Source organism: Malaclemys terrapin, chromosome 1 (assembly GCF_027887155.1).
Source record: "Malaclemys terrapin pileata isolate rMalTer1 chromosome 1, rMalTer1.hap1, whole genome shotgun sequence".
NCBI classification, from domain to species: domain Eukaryota; kingdom Metazoa; phylum Chordata; order Testudines; family Emydidae; genus Malaclemys; species Malaclemys terrapin.
The window spans coordinates 240,196,314-240,214,356 of record NC_071505.1 but is presented as its reverse complement, the minus strand read 5'-3'; the positions used below and the strand labels follow the sequence as shown (position 1 = coordinate 240,214,356).

The 18,043-nt window shown below is 42.2% G+C and overlaps 1 long non-coding RNA gene across 1 annotated transcript in view; it reads left to right on the top strand.

Moving 5' to 3' along the window:
• The first annotated feature begins 733 nt into the window (after window positions 1-733).
• LOC128830673 (uncharacterized) overlaps window positions 734-18,043 on the top strand; it is a 130,396-nt gene continuing 113,086 nt past the window's right edge. Inside the window, exon 1 of the long non-coding RNA XR_008443642.1 lies at window positions 734-852. This is a non-coding gene — a long non-coding RNA (uncharacterized LOC128830673). The remainder of the gene's footprint in view (window positions 853-18,043) is intronic.

The window sequence follows — 18,043 nt, the reverse complement described above, 5'->3', positions numbered from 1 at the left end:
AATCTTCTTGCCAAATACGAGAACATTCTGAGATTTCTTGACACTTTTTACTTACCATGTATTAGGGACAAGTAGCCAACACCTATATCAGACACATTAAGCATGTATTACATAGCTAACCTACCTATTTGGGCATTATTTATTTTCCTTCTTCAAAATTCTTTCAAGTGCAGCAGGTCTATTACAAATCTTCATGTTAATTTACACGTCGTATTGTTTTTTTCCCCATGGTGCATATGTTGAAAAAGGCATTGATATATATTTACTAAACCATTACCTCCCTAATTGGTGAATTTATTAGAGCAGATGCTTTCTTTCATAAATACTGTCATTAAATGCATGAGACTGTTGATCTAAGCTCCTTTGCTGAGAGGCTGCTTCGATTATAAAGAGCAGAGATGGTTCTCATTCGCCTGCAAACTAGACTGAATTTCACAATGAAACTTTCATCATAAAAAAAGAAAAATAACCTCACTGTAACACATCAATGACTTTGTTTCCAAGAAAGATTTTTTTTTCAAATAAAAAAAAAAGTAAAAAAAGTGCAGGGTTTCTGGGAAGAGACTGCTTTTTAAAGAAACCACCCTGCTACAGGGAACACTTGCTTCTGTAATTTGTAGAAAGGAGCTCTCTTAATTATGCTCAGTTTATTGCCTCTCTCTCTCGCTCTCTCTTTCTCTCTCTCACTCTCTGCGCCTGTCTGTGTATATGCAGAGGGCTAGAGAAAGCCGGCTGCACTACCTGAATAGCTATTGAAAGAGTGAGACTTCTCAGCTCCTGCTTCATTACTGGGTAGCAGCTATTCCAGTGTGTAAGAGAGCCGAACTGCATTCTCCCCTCGAAAACCCTTTGGTAAGTCTCCTATGCTGACAGAGCTGCAGATTAACTCAGCAAAGGAAGAGGGTGGGGGAAGAGCTTATGTGCTGCGTGAGATCAATTAGAGTTGAAAGATTATTTTTTTAATGTGTTAAATCTTTTCTGTATCATTGCAATGCAAAAAATTGTGTGGAGTGTTCTATGTGCTCAACAGCAACGTTAAGTAAATTAAGGCAAGCTTAAATCAGAGCTGAAAAAACTACTAGAGATGAGATTGGTAATGCTGTGTAGAACTGCAAGATGATTCTTTTATCCTTCACTTTTTTTCTGTTTATTGTACTGGATGTGTTAAAAGGCTTGGAATAACAAAACTTGTTTTCTTGCTGGTGGATGGCTTTGGAAATGTAAAACTTTTAACAGAACAGGGATGACAGCTAATGATATAGAGGAGAAATGTGTGGGTTTTTTTATTTGCATGCACATTATTTTACCTGCTTCTGTTGCTTACCATTCAGATTTACTATGCTCAAGAAAAGTATAAAGAACTAAGGAATGCATATCTACTGCTCAAGTCACTGATGTGTATGCTTGTTAAGTATGCTCATCACATGTTTTATTAGTCATCTGGCTGATAAGTGGTGCTGTCCAAGTCATTCATTTCAATATATATACACACACACACACTCACAGACATGCATTTTTATTTACCTAGACACCATGGATCAAGTGCATTAGACTCAAGAGAAAATGATAGCACCCCTCAGAGAGGTCAGGTCATGGCTCTCCTGCCCTAGCAGAACAAGGATAATGTGAATGATAAATTTGAATTGTGCAGTTATTACAGCTTTCCAGTAAGCTCAAGACTTGAACATTTTGATTCCAAAGGTGTTAACAAGCTCCACTGGCGATGGACTAGACGCTGTTGCTTAAATACAGGAAATAACAGAATGATTGGCTCCTAACTGAATCCAAGTCTATTTCTCTTACAAATAAATCAAATCTAGCTGCATCAGTATCAGGACATGATACTGTGGACTCATCAGTTTCTGTCAGTCCAGTCCAGATCTCTGTTGGATACAGCTGTGCATTGGATCCTATAGATGACACAGCTGTATTTATAACTGTCAGGAGGGCGGTTCCCTATAGCTAGAAAATATACAGTGATAATTTTAGACTCCTGCTTCATGTCCTGCTCATCACTTTCTCTGTCCCTGAACAAACACGATAGATCTAAGGATTAGGTTTTAGATCTGCAATAGTTACTTTCAAGTCACTGTGAGTATATTTACTTTCCCTGTCCAAGGAAAAAGGGACCACATTGATTTTTTTTCCAGTTGACTTTATCTGTAGTGTTTAAGGAGCAACTTTTATAAGCTAGTATAAGAACACAGCTCAGCTCACTGGCAAAGTACAAAATAAGTGCTGCTTCCTCAAGCTCAGTAATTTCACATTAGATTGATAGAGGAGTCATTCTGAAGGGTACAGGCTGACAGACTGAGCTAGGGAATTGATAAGTGAGCTTGTATAACTAGTCGCTATAGAATTTATAAATAGGACTACTTATGTGCCATGTGTTCCAGGTTTTGAGATCCAGTATTACTCTGTCAATAGCAAACTAAATTGTTGCTAAAATTGCATCATTGCCTAGGACACTTAGTGCATTAAACGTATTACAGGGGAGCAATAGATAGGGTAAAAAAAATTGGAAGCAAAGTACATTTTTTTCTTGCATTTATGTATAACTTCCATCATTGCTGAATACAATTACGCAGTGTGTTTTCTAAGGGTTGTTGGGTTTTTTTTTTTCCTTTTGTGGGCCAGCTTTATCTACATGTATGAGAGTAAAATTATGGTAATGACAAAGAATTTCAGCACAAAGGGAATTAGGGACAGTAGAGGACCAGGGAGCCCTAGCTATTGGTAAATCTGGTCCTGAGTATTGAATTCATACTTGAGCTTGTTCCTGTTAACTAGATGATTTTGCTATTGTCCCTTTTGCCATGTAACAATGAGCACGAATCTTAAACCAACCTAATAGAAACAGGCTTGTGGAAAAAACTCTCATTTGCTGGGGCCAGATTTGAATACCTTTATGCCTGTTGAGCAGCCTCAGACTCTGTGAGCAGTTCCTAATGATTTCAATGTTATTCCTTGTAGAGTAAGGTGCTGTTCAGCACTGGTAAGGGTAGCAGAATTGGGCCTTGGTTGATACAGAAGTTCTGTATTAACCATGGGATGTTTCTTTACAAGCCAGATTGTGGCTCGTCCTTGCATGAGTGCTAGGGCAAAATGCTCAAGGAGTCTTACCCCACCTCCATCCCTGCACAAGTGATGCTCCCTCCATGTGACTTGGTATTTCACATTGCCCCAAAGTGAGTGGGAAGAGGCAGGCAAAAAGTGGTGTTATGGTATCATGCCTTCTCACACACTGGGCTAGGGAAACCAGTGTAGCCATCCTAAAGGCTGGTACATTCTCTGCACCCACATAGCTGTGTATTAGGTAGTCTAGAGAAGGGATGGACAGTGCACACTGCCTCCAATGCAGAGATGAGCCTAATGCTCACATTTTGCTCCCATGTTATAAGAGATGGTCAAAAAACCTGTAAAGCATGTGTGGGTTCAGTCAAAAATCACATTTTTGGCAGGGCAGGGGGACAATTATGAATACATGTAAACTTGGAAAATTTTGACCTGCTCTCAATGTAACACAAAGTAAACATGAATTCCATCCTAGGTAAAGGTTTAACCCATCCACCAACCATAGAACAGGGATATTCCCTAGCAACGTTCAAGATTGGACATTTTTCTAAAAGATAAACTCTAGGAATTATTTTGGGGAAGTTCTATGGCCTGTGCTATACAGGAGATCAGAGTAGACAATCACAATGGTCCCTTCTGGGATCTCTGAATGCCATGCACCTCCCAGGTTACTAATATGAGTCTTTGTCCTATAAAGTTTAATGCTATACAAAATCTTCAGACACAGTCAGCATCAGACACAACCACAGAGATCTCAACAACCTTCAAGCCAACCCGGGTTTTTATCAAAAATTTCCTCTGTTGCTCCTTCAGCTTGAAATGCCCCTCCTCCCTCTCATCCTCATAAAAGATTACAATTCATGAAGCAGAGAATGCCAGATGTTCAAGCACTGGCAAAGAGCTCTTCTAAATTGTTTCTAGTTTTTCACACATCTATATGACAGATTTTCATTACTCCCCTCTGTTTTTATATATTGAATCTATCAAAGCACTTCGGTACCCATCATTTAGCTATCATAAGGGTGCTCATCACAACTACTAGTGGACAACTTAATTAGTTTTAAGATAGGGCTTGACAAATTTATGAGTGGGACTGTATGATGGGGTTGCTTGTGGGGAGGGAGCATCACTCAGCAGTCCTGGATAGTCCCTTCCAGTTCATGGCTAAAATCTCATGCTGCAGGGCTTCAGCCAGTCACCTGCAGGGATCAGGATGGGAATGTTTTCCTCATTGTCTTCTGGGTTTGTGGAGGCTGTTTGGTTGTTGGTTTCCTTTTTTCTTCTTCCTTTTTCTGAAGCATCACAGACAGCCATAGTTGAAGATGGGCAACTGAATGGGGTGGGCCAATGTTTTGGGGTAGCACTGAGCATTCTCTCATAGACTTCAAAGTCAAAAGGACCATCATGATCATCTAGTCTGACCTCCTGCACATCACAGGCCACAGAATCTCACCTACTCACTCCTGTAATAGGCCCATAACCTCTGGTTGAGTTACAGAAGTCCTCTAATCTTGATTTAAAGACTTCAGGTTAGAGACCACACCCTTTACTCTAGTTCACACCAGAAAGTGACCCATGCCTATAGCACTCTGTACCTCAAAGCAGCACCCTGGAAAAGAATATTCATCCTGTCATATAATTATGATATATTTCATACACAGCATGCCATGTAAGATATCATATGAAAGGTCATGCTCTGCTGAAACCCATTATTTTGTCCAAATATGTATATCACTACTGTGTATGAAGTTATGAGATTTTGCTGTATGGTTGTTACTGAAATATGTTGTAAGTTAGAGAGTCTCTACTGCTAGGTGGTGATCTACTCCCAGGAGGGTGTTAAGTGACCATGAACCGACAGGGGAGTTATAAACAACGGAATTACAATGCTGTAAGAAGGCTGCACAAGCATCATACAATGGGGGATTGCTCAACTCTATGATTTAGCAAAGCCCACCAGGATATGTCTGGGTTCGTGTTTTGCAGGCACATGGACTGGGGATATAAAATAGGGGACAGTGGCATCGTTCTTTTACCTTTCTCCTCCCCGACCTATGCTAGAAGCAACAAGAATACTGGGAAGACAAAGACTTGAACTGAGGAGACTGGTCCCAGACTTAAAGAGAAAGCCCATGTTATTAAGAACTATAACCTACCTGCAACATCCAGTGGGGTGAGAAATTGCTTGAGCCACATACTGCCTAGTCTAATAAAGTTTAAGATTTAGACTTACCTTTTATATTCTTTGGTAACTATCTCTGACCTTTTGTGCCTACCACTTATAATCACTTATAATCTATCTTTCTATAGCTAATAAATCTGTTTTATATTTTACCTAAAACAATGTGTTTTGCTTGAAGTGCTTGGGAAATCTCAGCTCAGTTTACAAAGGCTTGTGTGTACTCTCTACATCGAGGGAGGGGCAGACGGGGTAATGAACTTACACGGGCCAGGCTGCTGACCAATGCAAGACAGTATATTCTGGGGGTACAAGGCTGAAGGCTGGGGAGACTTGCTGGTGCCTTTCTCTGTATGATTCATGAGTGGCTCAGGGAGCATTTACGTAATTTAGCTAGGGCTCCATATGCTGTTGTACTAAGTGAGCTTGGAGGGGTTTGATGCTTGTCACTAGCAAACCATTGTGAGAGGTGACCCAGGCTGGAGAGTTAAGGGGACACAGCAGTACCCCAGTTCCAGGTTGTACCCCAGTGATCCTGTCACAATGCCCCATGCTGCAGAGGAAGGTGGGAGTCTCTGCCAATCTGACTTGGGGGGAAATTCCTTCCCAACCCCAAATATGAGGATAAGTTAGACCTAAGCATGTGGGTGAGACCCACCAGGCAGACAGCTGGGTAAGAGTTCTCTCTAGTAACTCAGATCCCTTCCTGCTAGTGTCCCGTCTTCAGCTGTTGGAGATATTTGCTATTAGCAGTTTCAGGAGGGCCATATGCCATTGTGGAGAACCTCATTGTATCATAAACTTATGAAGCTCAGTTGCTCCCTCAGGTACTTGGCTTGCTTGTTCTTGCTTCCATGCTCAGGGTCTAACTGATTGCCATATGTGTGATAAGGAAGAAATTCCCGGACCTTGAGGTTTTTGCCTTCCTCTGCAACATGAGGTGTAGACCACTTGCCAGAATTATCTGGCACTTAATCAACTCCCTCCCATTGCAGGAGCCTTGGGCATTGGTGCACCCCAGTCCCTCCAGATCTCTGCCTGTGACACATAAGAGTTTAGTCCCCAGAGGGCTGTAATACTGTGATCTAATTCTAGTTGTTGGGTTTAGTTGGTGGTGGCTGGGGGTGTTAGTGGCCTGTGATTTACAGGAAGCCAGACTAGATGATCTAGTGGTCCCTTCTGGTCTTAAACTCTATGAGTCTATGAGTATGACAAGCACCTGTTTTCAAAAAAAAGGTATTCATAGTGTGGGGTGACTTCTGTGTGTTGCGACTATACTCCCAAAAATCCTGATGAATGCATCATAAATGCATAAGATACGTTGGATTAGAAACAGTTTTCTAGGTTTTACTGCCAACATATTTTCACTTTACATATTCTGCGAAGAGAGAAGCTCAGTGCGTTATTCGTGCCAGGGTTTGCCAGGGCTGAGCCCAGGCGCCTCTGGGCTTCGCAGTTCATAGACCCATCGCCTCTGGGCTTGCTGCGTCAGTTATGAATGTAGAAAAAATTGCTTTGAGCCCCAGCAGCTCTTTCATTACAAATTAAGCACTGGAGAAGCTGTATGGGGAACATTTTAGAACATAGCTACAGCACAGGGCATATATGCACTCATTATCCCAGAGAACAAGACATCCCTGCTCCAAAATCTAGAAAGAAAAAATGAGACCTGCATCAGGAAACAACAATATAGTGGCTCTGCACATTCCCTTAACCACAGCTTTGTAATCCCAGTTTTAAGCAGGTGACGCTCACTTACTTCAAAATAGATTAAGATAGGAATAAGATGCATTATTAGGTTTCAAAGAGCACAACCAGCTCTAAAAGACTAAAAGTCAGAGCCTGTTGGCCTTTTTTATCCAGAAAAATCCCAGTGACTTCAGTTGGAGTTTTCAGTGAGAAACTATGGCAAGATACATCCCCAGGACTAGAACAGATGCTTGTAAAGCAGCTTCTTTCAATTATGAAAAGAAAGTTAAAGCATTGTAGCATATGCTGTGTTGATTCATGTCTTACCAAATATCATTCCATGTAGATATATCTGGTAAGTGCAATAAGAAAGCTGGTGTTACCTTGGAAAAATACATTTGACTGCAGCATTAGCCACTTTCATATCATACTTGACAAACATGCAGTATGGTTTAATACAATGCCATAGAACTTAGGGAGTTGATACAGAGGAATGCCATTCCCATCTTTTTTCTGAATGTATTAAAATGCTCTTTGCAAATGTAAAACACTGGTAAAAAATTCCGTTTATGGGAGTCTGACCCTGCACGTGCAGTTCCTAGTGTTCACAACATAAAAAAGCAGTGCTATCCCCCATCTGCAAAACAGAGATAATACTTCTTTTGTCCCTCTCTTTATCTGTGTTGTTTACTTATACTGTAAACTCTTTGGGGCAGAGACTGTTTCCTATATGAATGCACAGCACCTAACATAGTCAGTCCCTGATCTTGGTTGAGGCCAGCAGGTGCTATGGTATAGAAATAATAAGTTCCACACATGGCAGTAATGGACATCGTTGGCAGTCTCAGCCAATGCCTTAATGGTGCCAATGACCTTTAGAAGTGGTCCTTCCAGAACACTGAGCCGAAGAATAAATCTGTGATAGGGGTTATTGCCCATGCTGTACCTGTTCAGTGGTCAAAGAGGGCTTTAGTCTCCACGCCTATTCATTTGACACCTTTTACAAGTAAGAAAACACACACACATACACACCTACACACATAAAGAATAATAATAGCAATTCTGGAATCCCAAGAGTTTGGAAATGTACGCAACGATGATATTGACAATGCCTGAGGAATACAGATTTCTTTGACAGTTATATTGGCTCTGCAGAAGTGACAATATTAAAAACTTGTTTTTGACAGTTAACTAAGCAGATGTGAGTCAGAAATCACAGGTGGAGCAGATATGTCTACTCATCCCGTCCTGGAACTCTATGCTTTTCTTGCTCCTCTTCAATCTCTCTCCAGATTATACACTTGCAGACAGTACCTTGCATCTATGGTTATCTGCAAACCCTCTGAGAGATCTCCAGGGAAATAGTTATACTGGTTGCTTCTCTACTGCTCATTGCTTTCAGATTCAAATGTCCCCCCTCCCCAAAATGACAGACTACAGTTAGCCACCTTTAGCGAATTAAACAGTCATTTGGTAGTGACATCTCTCAGCAATGAAGAGAGAACTTATTTATTGATTGAATTCCTTATAGCCATTACCTCCAGTTTCTGAAGTAAAGTTTACAGAATCAGCTGTTCATGTCAGCAAACAGCAGTGCTTACCTTAGAATTTGCAAAGAGGTCCAATGTTATATTTAAAAATAAAAAATGGAAAACTGATTTCTGTATGAGAACAGCATGCAATGCAGACAAGCATTCATGCTCTGCTTTGTTTATTGGAAAGCCTCATTGTATTGCACCTTTAAAGCAACTCCAGACAGTGATACAGATTTGAATTACTGCCTCACTCTCATTACGGAACTCCCTGGAATCCTTTTGGGCACATTTTTCAAGTTGAATATCCTGCTGTTGTACATTTCTAATGCAGGAGCACCCCGTGCTCCTCTCCTTTGGCTGACTGCCACCTTTTTAGTTTGACAGCCCTTGAGGTGATTTGTAATAAAAGCAAACTAAAAGACAAAAATAAGGACAATCATATGTTTTCCTGAGATTTGATTCCATTGTGTATGGTTTGGGACTCTATCAGAGATCTGCTCCAGGGAACAGCGAGGGGACTTATTCCATTCATTTAAATTGTTGCCAGTAACACCTCAGTTCTATAATGTGTTCAGTTTTTGGAAATTGCAGATAAGGACAATGGCTATAACGATTGTCTGTTTAAGTTAGAAAATCTGTGAACCACAAGCATAAATCAGATAAACTACACTTGTGATTTCCTCATGCACCCAATAGTTCAGTTTATGGCTTATGCTGCAAAGACCTGAGCTACTGGGGGCATGAAGCTTACTTTTTCCTAGCAAGGGACAATCCTACCCAGATATATATATTCTTCTGAGTAAAGGCCCTTACATCTCAACTGTGAGTAATGTGTGTTGTTGTATGTTAACTATTAGAGATGAGGCAGAATTGCAAAGTTCTAATCTGGATCTGATCTTACACAAAGTTTGGGGATGTTCAGTGCTAGTATGTTGGGGTTAAGAGTTTCTCATATAAACGCATATAGAGCGATATCTGTACATACCCATTGTCAGTAGTGCCCCACAGCAATTCTCACACAGACTCAGGACATCTGCATCTGACTCCAACACTGTCATTTTTTTATTTTTTTTTAAGTATGAATTGAAAGTATATCAGAGTAAATGGCTCCAGATCATAGAACTATAAGAACCACCGCCTTGTGAAGTCTGTTCAAATCAGTGACACTCAAAGGACAATCACATCTTCAGTTATTTTGTCCTAAGTTTTGATTCCACTAAGTAAGGATCAGACTAAATCAAAACACTGTTTACAACAGGATTCTTTCTTTTCAGCTCTACTGTTATTAAAGGCATTTGGCCTGTCTTAATAAGAGAGAAACTGCTCACACGACTTACTTAAGGAGATACATGTGGCACACAATTTGGATTTTTGAATACAGTAATTTAAACAAGTAAGCTGCATTCCTTGTCTCTCTCATTTAAGATCTGTGGAATCAGTAATCTTCCATCTGGATTATGAACCCAAACTGGGTCACTTTACAGTTATGTGGTGAGGGGGGGAGATTCATCATAGACTGAGTGTAGCAGGGTGAAAATTGTCATTTGCTCATTTTTTCCAGTTGGACAAAAAAATGACACTGGCCAACAGCAACTTATAGGGTCCTCGGTTTCTCTCTGGTGACAGTGAGTTTTTTGTTTTCTCACTAAGAGCTAGCAATCCCTTTGGTTTTAACATAACAGTCACCTAGAATAAAGATCACACATCCGCATACACAATGCACAGTCACCCCCACTCCTCTGTGTAAAATATTAGCATACAAATATTTTAAGTATAGTAATAGCATAAGAGGTGCCATATGAGCTCAATCAATGGTCCATCAAATCCAGCATGTTGCACAGTTAGAAGCAGCTGTGATTTTTAGCAATGATTTCACAATAAAAAATATTCCTGTGATATTAACTCCAATCATTCAGATTTACAGCACAATGACTTGATATTTATATAACTACTTTATGCTTATCTTTTTCAATTCTGCAAATAGTACTATAGAAATACAGCACACTCTGAGACCTGAAAAGGGACGGGGGCAGGGAGGACTAAAGCTAGCTGAAATTTGGGATTTCTGGTTTTGCAAGAATTTTTGACACTTTGAAATTTTTCACAAACCAGAAAGCCTCAAAAAACTTCATTTTGGAAACACCAACATATGGTCTTTGATTTAAGGAGTGAGAGACATAGAAAGCTGTTCAGCATGAGCGTGATCCTGTCCCACTGAAACCAATGGAAGTTTTGCTATTGACTTCAAAGGAGGAAGGATCAGGGCCTAGTTTTTCAACTTTTTTCTTAAACAAAAACACTCCCTAGAGGAGCAGGTGCTGCCTGAAATTGACATGCTTGTCCGTTTCACAGCTGCTATGACCTTTCAGTATAATGACACTGACAAGAATGTGAATTTCAGTCTGTGCTGTCCAGGGCTGCCTGCTGGGAGCCAGCTGGCCTGAGAGCTTGAAAGCTCTGGGTCTCTAGCCGGGTGGCAGTCTGCGTGGCGGGGCTGCTGCAGAGCCACAGATCCTGCAAGCCCAAGTCCCTGGCACGGGGCGAGACTCTTGGTGAGGCTCCCCAGCAGCCCATCAGGCGAACTGGCAGGGAACCAGGCAGGCTTCCATTGGAACTCTGGCAGGGTTGCCACAGGGTCCCTTCCTGTGATGCAGTGGCAGTTTATCAAATGCAACTCACTTCTGCAAGAAATTTCAGGTTTGACCAACTGGCATTTTCTGACGAAACTCTGTTTCATTGGAAAATTTCCTAGTCAGGCCCATTTGCACAAGCGGGTTCTTTGGACCAAGCAGGCCCCAAGACAACCCAGCAAAATGACTGCAGGAGCTTCCCGGGATAAGCCTTTTCTGCTGGAACTCGGCAGAGAAGCCACAGCTGCCTGACTCTGCCTGACAGAGCACAGATTTACTGCCAGTGTTTTAACAAGGAGCTCCTACAAACATTCTCTTCCCTCATCTGTGAGAAACTCCTTGGGCCGGGGATCATGTGATGCAAAGAGGCGTGAGAGACATAGAAAACTGGTCACTAGGAGACTGATCCTGTCCCACTGAAATCAATGGAAGTTTTGCTGTTGACTTCAAAGGAGGAAGGATCAGGGCCTAGTTTTTCAACTTTTTTCTTAAACAAAAACACTTTCTTACTATCATAGCCAAGGTAGGAGGCAGAACTGCTTGGCAAACAAACCGCCTTTCAGATATCTTTCTGGTGCCTTACAGACAAGGATAAAGACAAAGCCCCTGGCCTGAACTGCTCACACGCTGGATGATATTAATCCTTGGGGCTGGGTATATTGGCTATTATTAGGTTGCCCAACACTTCCCTTTGTAAGACCCTGAATTCAGGAGGTGATGGGGGGGTGGGTGAGTGGAACAGACCTGATGAGGAGTGGTGTGCAGGAGATAAACCTGGAACTGGCTGGGTAAAGAGACTAGGACAAGAAGCTGGGATTAGGTTGTGGGGAAACGCTGAGATTGGATGAGGAATCCAGGCAGGGAGACTGTGACTGGTAGCCAGAGGGGAAGGGGAACACGGGCAGAAGGAGAGACTAGGATTTTGGGGTGGTGGGAGAGAAATGGATCAGATGAGGAGCTGGGAGGGAGGCAAATGGGACTGGCTGGGCAAGGACACTGGGGACAAATTGCTGGGAAGAATTGGGAACGGCTGAACAAGTTGAGCGGGAGAGGGAATGACTAGGACTGGCTGGGCAAGGAGAAGAGTTGCACAGGCAACCTTAATTCTGTCATTTCCTAACTTTTGAGTGCTTGACTCTGCAACCTTAATAATGTTCTTTTAGTGTGTGTGCGTGCGTGTGTGTGTGTGTGTGTGAGAGAGAGAGAGAGAGAGAGAGAGATTCTTAGATATATTGGTATTAAAAACAGTTTTCTTTTTGTGTAATTGAAACAAGGGGAACAGTGGTTCCCAAACTTGTTCTGCCGCTTGTGCAGGGAAAGCCCCTGGTGGTCCAGGCCGGTTTGTTTACCTGCCGCGTCTGCAGGTTCAGCCAATCGCGGCTCCCACTGGCTGCGGTTCGCTGCTCCTGGCTAATGGGAGCTGCTAGAAGCAGCGACCAGTACGTCCCTCGGCCTGCCCCGCTTCCAGCAGCCCCCATTGGCCTGGAGCAGTGAACCGCGGCCACTGAGAGCTGCAATTGGCCAAACCTGTGGACGCAGCGGGTACACAAACGAGCCCGGCCCGCCAGGGGCTTTCCCTGCACAAGCGGCGGAACAAGTTTGGGGACCACTGTTCTACACCTTCCCCTTGTTTCAATTACACAAAAAGAAAACTGTTTTTAATACCAATTTGTCTAAGAATCTCTCTCTCTCTCTCACACACACACACACACACACACACACACACACACACACACACACACACACAGAAGTATCTTCCCTTTGGAAATAGTACTGAAAATGCCTGACGCTAAGTGTAATCCATTATAAAAGTAAAGGGAGGGGGGAATGCTCTTTAGAAGGTCTTTCTGAGTCCCGGAGTTAAGTCATCTCTAGAAGGGATGCTTTAGCAGTACCAAGAGAAGGGTGCAGAGGCAGAGGAAGAAAAACATATTGTTTCTCAGGCACTTGAAGATACTCAGCTCAAAACAAGGTAAGAGAATCTGTTGAAACAAATGTTTCACAGTGATAAGGAGGGATACTGAATCATGCACAGATTTCCCCTCCCCCTCCCCCCATCTTATAGGAAATGATGAGTGGGGGCAGCTGTTTCTTCCAGCCCTATGCTTTGCTAAATTCCTCTCTGTTCTCCCTTGTTATGGAAGCCTAATTGTGCCAACTGAAACAGCTTAGTAGATCTTATAGGAGGCTTTGAGTAAACCTGCATCCCATCCCTATGCACCCTCTTGTCACTTGGGAGCAGGTTCTTCTGCTGGTAGCTGTCATGTGCGCTCCCCACATAGCCTACATGTGAGGCTGCACCATTGACTGAGCATTCACGCTTTCATGAGGGACCTTCTTAGTAACAGTGACTGAGTAGCGCTGGATGCCTTTACTGTTTGTTTTTAATTCGGTTAGGTAAAATGTTGGGGCATGTAAAGTGACCAGTGCTTCAGCAAAGCTATGTGAGATGGTGATGGAATTATTTGTTCCTTGAGCATATTTGCACATGGTAAGGTCAGATCTGATTTGTACAGCTTCAGCTGAACTTAACAGGATGCCAAGTACCCAGGGCATCTGCCATAGTATTTTAAACATACTGAGCTGAATTGTAGCATTTAAAGCCAGAACTGGTTAAGGAAAGGTGTGAGAAGGCACCACACCACTAGCCACTCCAGGAGACATCCTGCTTGCAGATGAGATGCTGCAGGCAGTATGTCTTTTGAGCACTTGTGGCCTGATCCAAATACAGGCAAAATTAACATGAGTCTTCCCATTGACCATAATGGGTGTTGACTCAGGCCCTTGGTAAGCACAGTGAGGATATGTTCTTACACCTTCCTTTTGGAGATACAGAATATGCTAACTCCAGTGCTAAGCCAACACCACCATATAGAAGGGGGCGGCATACACATCTCCTCCACCCTTTTTGAGCTGTCTAGTCGTACTGGTGATGCCATGCAGCAGCATAAGAGTTTACACAAAGTGTAAGGTGATTGATATTCAAGCCCACAATGGCTGTAGTTCGATGTAACACAAATGCTACAGGAACATTCTTTATGCCAGGAAAACAGTAAATCCCTAATGAATGACCTGTGCAAAAAAGATTTTTCTTCTGTTCAGCCTGAGCAAATTATCAGTTTTCTGTACCAACTATAAAAGAAAGCAGATGTACAGGGATGGATTTAATTAGTTAGAGCCTATTACAGTTAACTAAGAAAGAGCAACCAAAATTTAAACTGCTATTTTCATTATGTTTCTAAGGCCTGGTCTACACTAACCCCCCAATTCGAACTAAGGTATGCAACTTCAGCTACGTGAATAACGTAGCTGAAGTCGACATACCTTAGCTCGAACTTACCGCGGTCCAGACGTGGCAGGGAGGCTCCCCCATCGACTCCGTGTACTCCTTGCACCGAGCAGGATTACCGGAGTCAACGGGGAGCACTTCTGGGTTCGATTTATCGCATCCAGACAATACGCAATAAATCGAACCCAGAAGTTCGGTTGCCTGCCGCCGAACCAGCACGTAAGTATAGACAAGCCCTAAGTAGGGGACACTTGGTACTGGCCAATGTTTGAAAGATAAGACAGTAATGAGACCGCATCAGAATCAAAAGCAGGGGTTTTTTAAACAACGTTATACATAGTAAAGTCAAATGGATTTGAACTATACAACCCCAATGTACTCCAAGTGCTAAAGTATCCGGATGAATCTGAAGATTTGCACCTACCAATATCATCTGTGAGTTTTTCTTTAGAAGATTCATGCAGCCTTGAAAGTGAGGGTTTGGCAGATAGTGACAGCAAGTTTGTCAAAGGCTCTGTCATTCTTGTTTATACTTTGTGGGAAATTGTGTGGCTGTCCCATTCGTCGCAAAGTAGGTTCTGAAAATATTAGCATTAGCACTGCTTTTGCAGAACTTGCAGTTTCAGGATAGAGGTTTTTAATGCTGGGAAGATGTATGCTCCAGTTCACCATATAAGAATAACAGAGACCTATATGTAAACTTGTGGAGTTAATACAGATAAAGGAATTTAGATTCAAATATTTTAACTCTCTAATTTATTACAATGCTCTCATGTTTCTAACCCAGGATTGCCCCTTTTGCACGGGATATGAATTGTTTGAAGGAGTTATGCAGTATGATTTACTGTATATTTATAGTAGTACCATTTTTGGTTTTACATTATAAAAAAAGGACAGTAAGGCTGTTTTAGCTGTACAGTGCAAAACAACAATTGTGGCCAAGATTTTCAAAAATAGGCTACTAACTGCATATTTTGGCACCTAAATAAGCAATCTGCTTTTCAAAAGTGCTGAGCACTAAATGTGGATTTAGGAGCCTAACATTAGACTCCTATTTTTGAAAAACGTAGCCTCTGAGTTTACACCGAACTTTCACTTTTACAATGTACATTTTAGGGCTCTAATGTTACAATCCGCCTGTACAAAGGAAATGTCTGAGGAGCGAGGATCTAGCCATCCAACCCTTGAATATTTGTTACTCATGTGAGTAGTCCTATTCAAGTCAATGAAACTGCCAGCATGAGCAAGGACTAGCATGAATAATATTTAACTGCATCAGGCCCTGTTTTTTGTTTTGTTTTCCTAGTCTGTGCTATTTACAACCAACTGCTACTGTTTATTGTCACTATTAGGTAAGAAAAAGATGCCAGGGTTCTTTCTTTGTTTTCTTTTGGAGGGAAGGCGTAAATCAATTCTGACATTTGTAACTGTACTTCAAGCAGAGGCCAATATCTGGCTTTGGAGGAAGCCAAAACATAAACCAACCAAACATAGGGGAAGTGGCAAGGGGAATGTCTTCCTGATAATAAATTACTTTTTCAGTGAAAAAGTATGAAATTTAATATTAAAACATTTTGCTCTGCTTTCACATCTAAAAAAAGTAATTAGATGTGGTTATGTTAGTGGCAGAATGCATTATACACACTATGTGGGATTGTCCCTGTCTGCCTTGTCTCACCCTATGAAGAAATGAAGCACCAGCTGTTACTGTTGCATTAATGGATAGGTTTCTGCCAGTGGTCACATTTCACAAATCAATTCGTACAATGTGTAAGGTTGTGTAATTTATGAGGAATTAATTGGAAAGAGATTTCCTAACAGAAATCAACATGAGCAAAAGCAAAATATCCAGCCTAAAATCTCTCCCATACGATGTGTGAGAGATAACTATGCATAAACATTATCATTTTCTACATATTCTTACCCTCATGAACTATAATATTCCCAGGAAGACATTACAGATTTTTTATACTGGCAGACTCCTCCAGGGAGGAGTGGGGGCTGAAAAGAAACAAGATTGGGAATGTATAAATAAATGTATATTGAAGGTAACAAGCCAACCCAGTAGAATTTTGGGGGTAAGAACCATTAGAGTTTCAGGAGTAAAAGGTGAGAGAGATTTCTGTGTATAAGGCTGTTTCTTACTGGAAATGGAGGCAGATTTTTAAAAATAACAGGGAGGTTGTCTCCATTCTGGGCAGTCTTTCATGAAAAAGGGAGGAGGGAGAGAGAAGAGAGACAGCAAAAATCTGCAGCTATGGAATATGTGAGGTTCTCACTACCAACATTTCACTTTTGTAATGAAGACATGTACATACCTGGCAACATCCACAAAACAGAAGTCGGTGGAGTGCAGATGTGCACACATCAGCATACCTTGACATAGATTGAAATGAGTTTGCAGAGATGTAGCTGGACATACAGGAAGAGAAAGGGGGACAGAGAGAGACCGTGGTACTTCAATTCTCTTCCCCTGACCAAAGTGTTTCATTTTTCTTCCCCCTGCCTAGCATCAGAACTGCCTTCCAGAACTGATGGCAATTTCCCCATAACTTTCCCTTGCAGAGGAGTAGAAGAAAGCCTGCAGTCTATGGGAAGCCCCACTGCGTTGGCAGGTTTTCTAGCCTGTTCTAGTGGGCTGTGTACAGTCCTTGCCTAGAAGAGAAGAGACTTGATGCTTTCCATGATTTCTTAGTTGCATCTGATTCCAGTCTCTTTCTTAAATAAAGAGCATTTGATTTAATTATAGCTAAGCAGCAGATCTCCCAACGGTCCTGGGTACATGGGACTGTCCTGTTTTGACCCCGAAACACCCTGTCCCAGTTGAAATAGAAGATTTCCCACATGCCGTGGTGCCTGCAGCCATAAGCATGTTACGCACATGAAGAGCTACAGAAGGGACCAGTTTCAGCTGCTTGTGGGCAGGCTCAGCCCCCTTGGGCATGCTCAGTGGCTGTGGGGGAACTTTGGGGTGGAGTGTGATACTTCCCCAGACTGGAAGGTGGGGGCTGAGTATGGCACAGACTTGGCAGGAGAAACACTGGGGCCAGCATGGTTTCACAAGGGTTGGCAATGACACCTGGCATCTCCCCTGTTCCCTCGGCGCTGGGCATGGCAGCCGCCGCACTTGGGAACTGCTCTGCTCTCAGTGGGTGACTCCGTTGCGTCCTGCTTTGGCCACATGGCATGTTGGGCGGTACGATGCAGTGTTGTCAAGATCACCAAAAGGGGCTTGGGCAGGACTGTGGTCACTGGCCTTTCAGATGTCCACATGCTTCTTGACCCCCCTCAAAGAATTATAATAGATGGTGAGGCATGATTTTCCTTTACAGAAGCCATGTTAATTCTTCCCCACCCTATTGTGTAGATCTATTTGTCTGATAATTCTGCCCTTTACTATAGTTTCAATCCATTTGTCTAATACTGGAGTTAGGCTTACCAGCCTGTAACTGAAGGATTGCCTCTGGAGTCTTTTTAAAAAAATGGTGTTACATCTGGTACAAAGTCTGATTTAAGTGATAGGTTACATACCACAGTTAGTAGAGCTGTAATTTCATGTTTTAGTTCATTCATAACTCTTGGGTGAATACCATCTGGTCCTACTGACATATTACTCTTTAATTTATCTATCAGTTCCAAAACCACC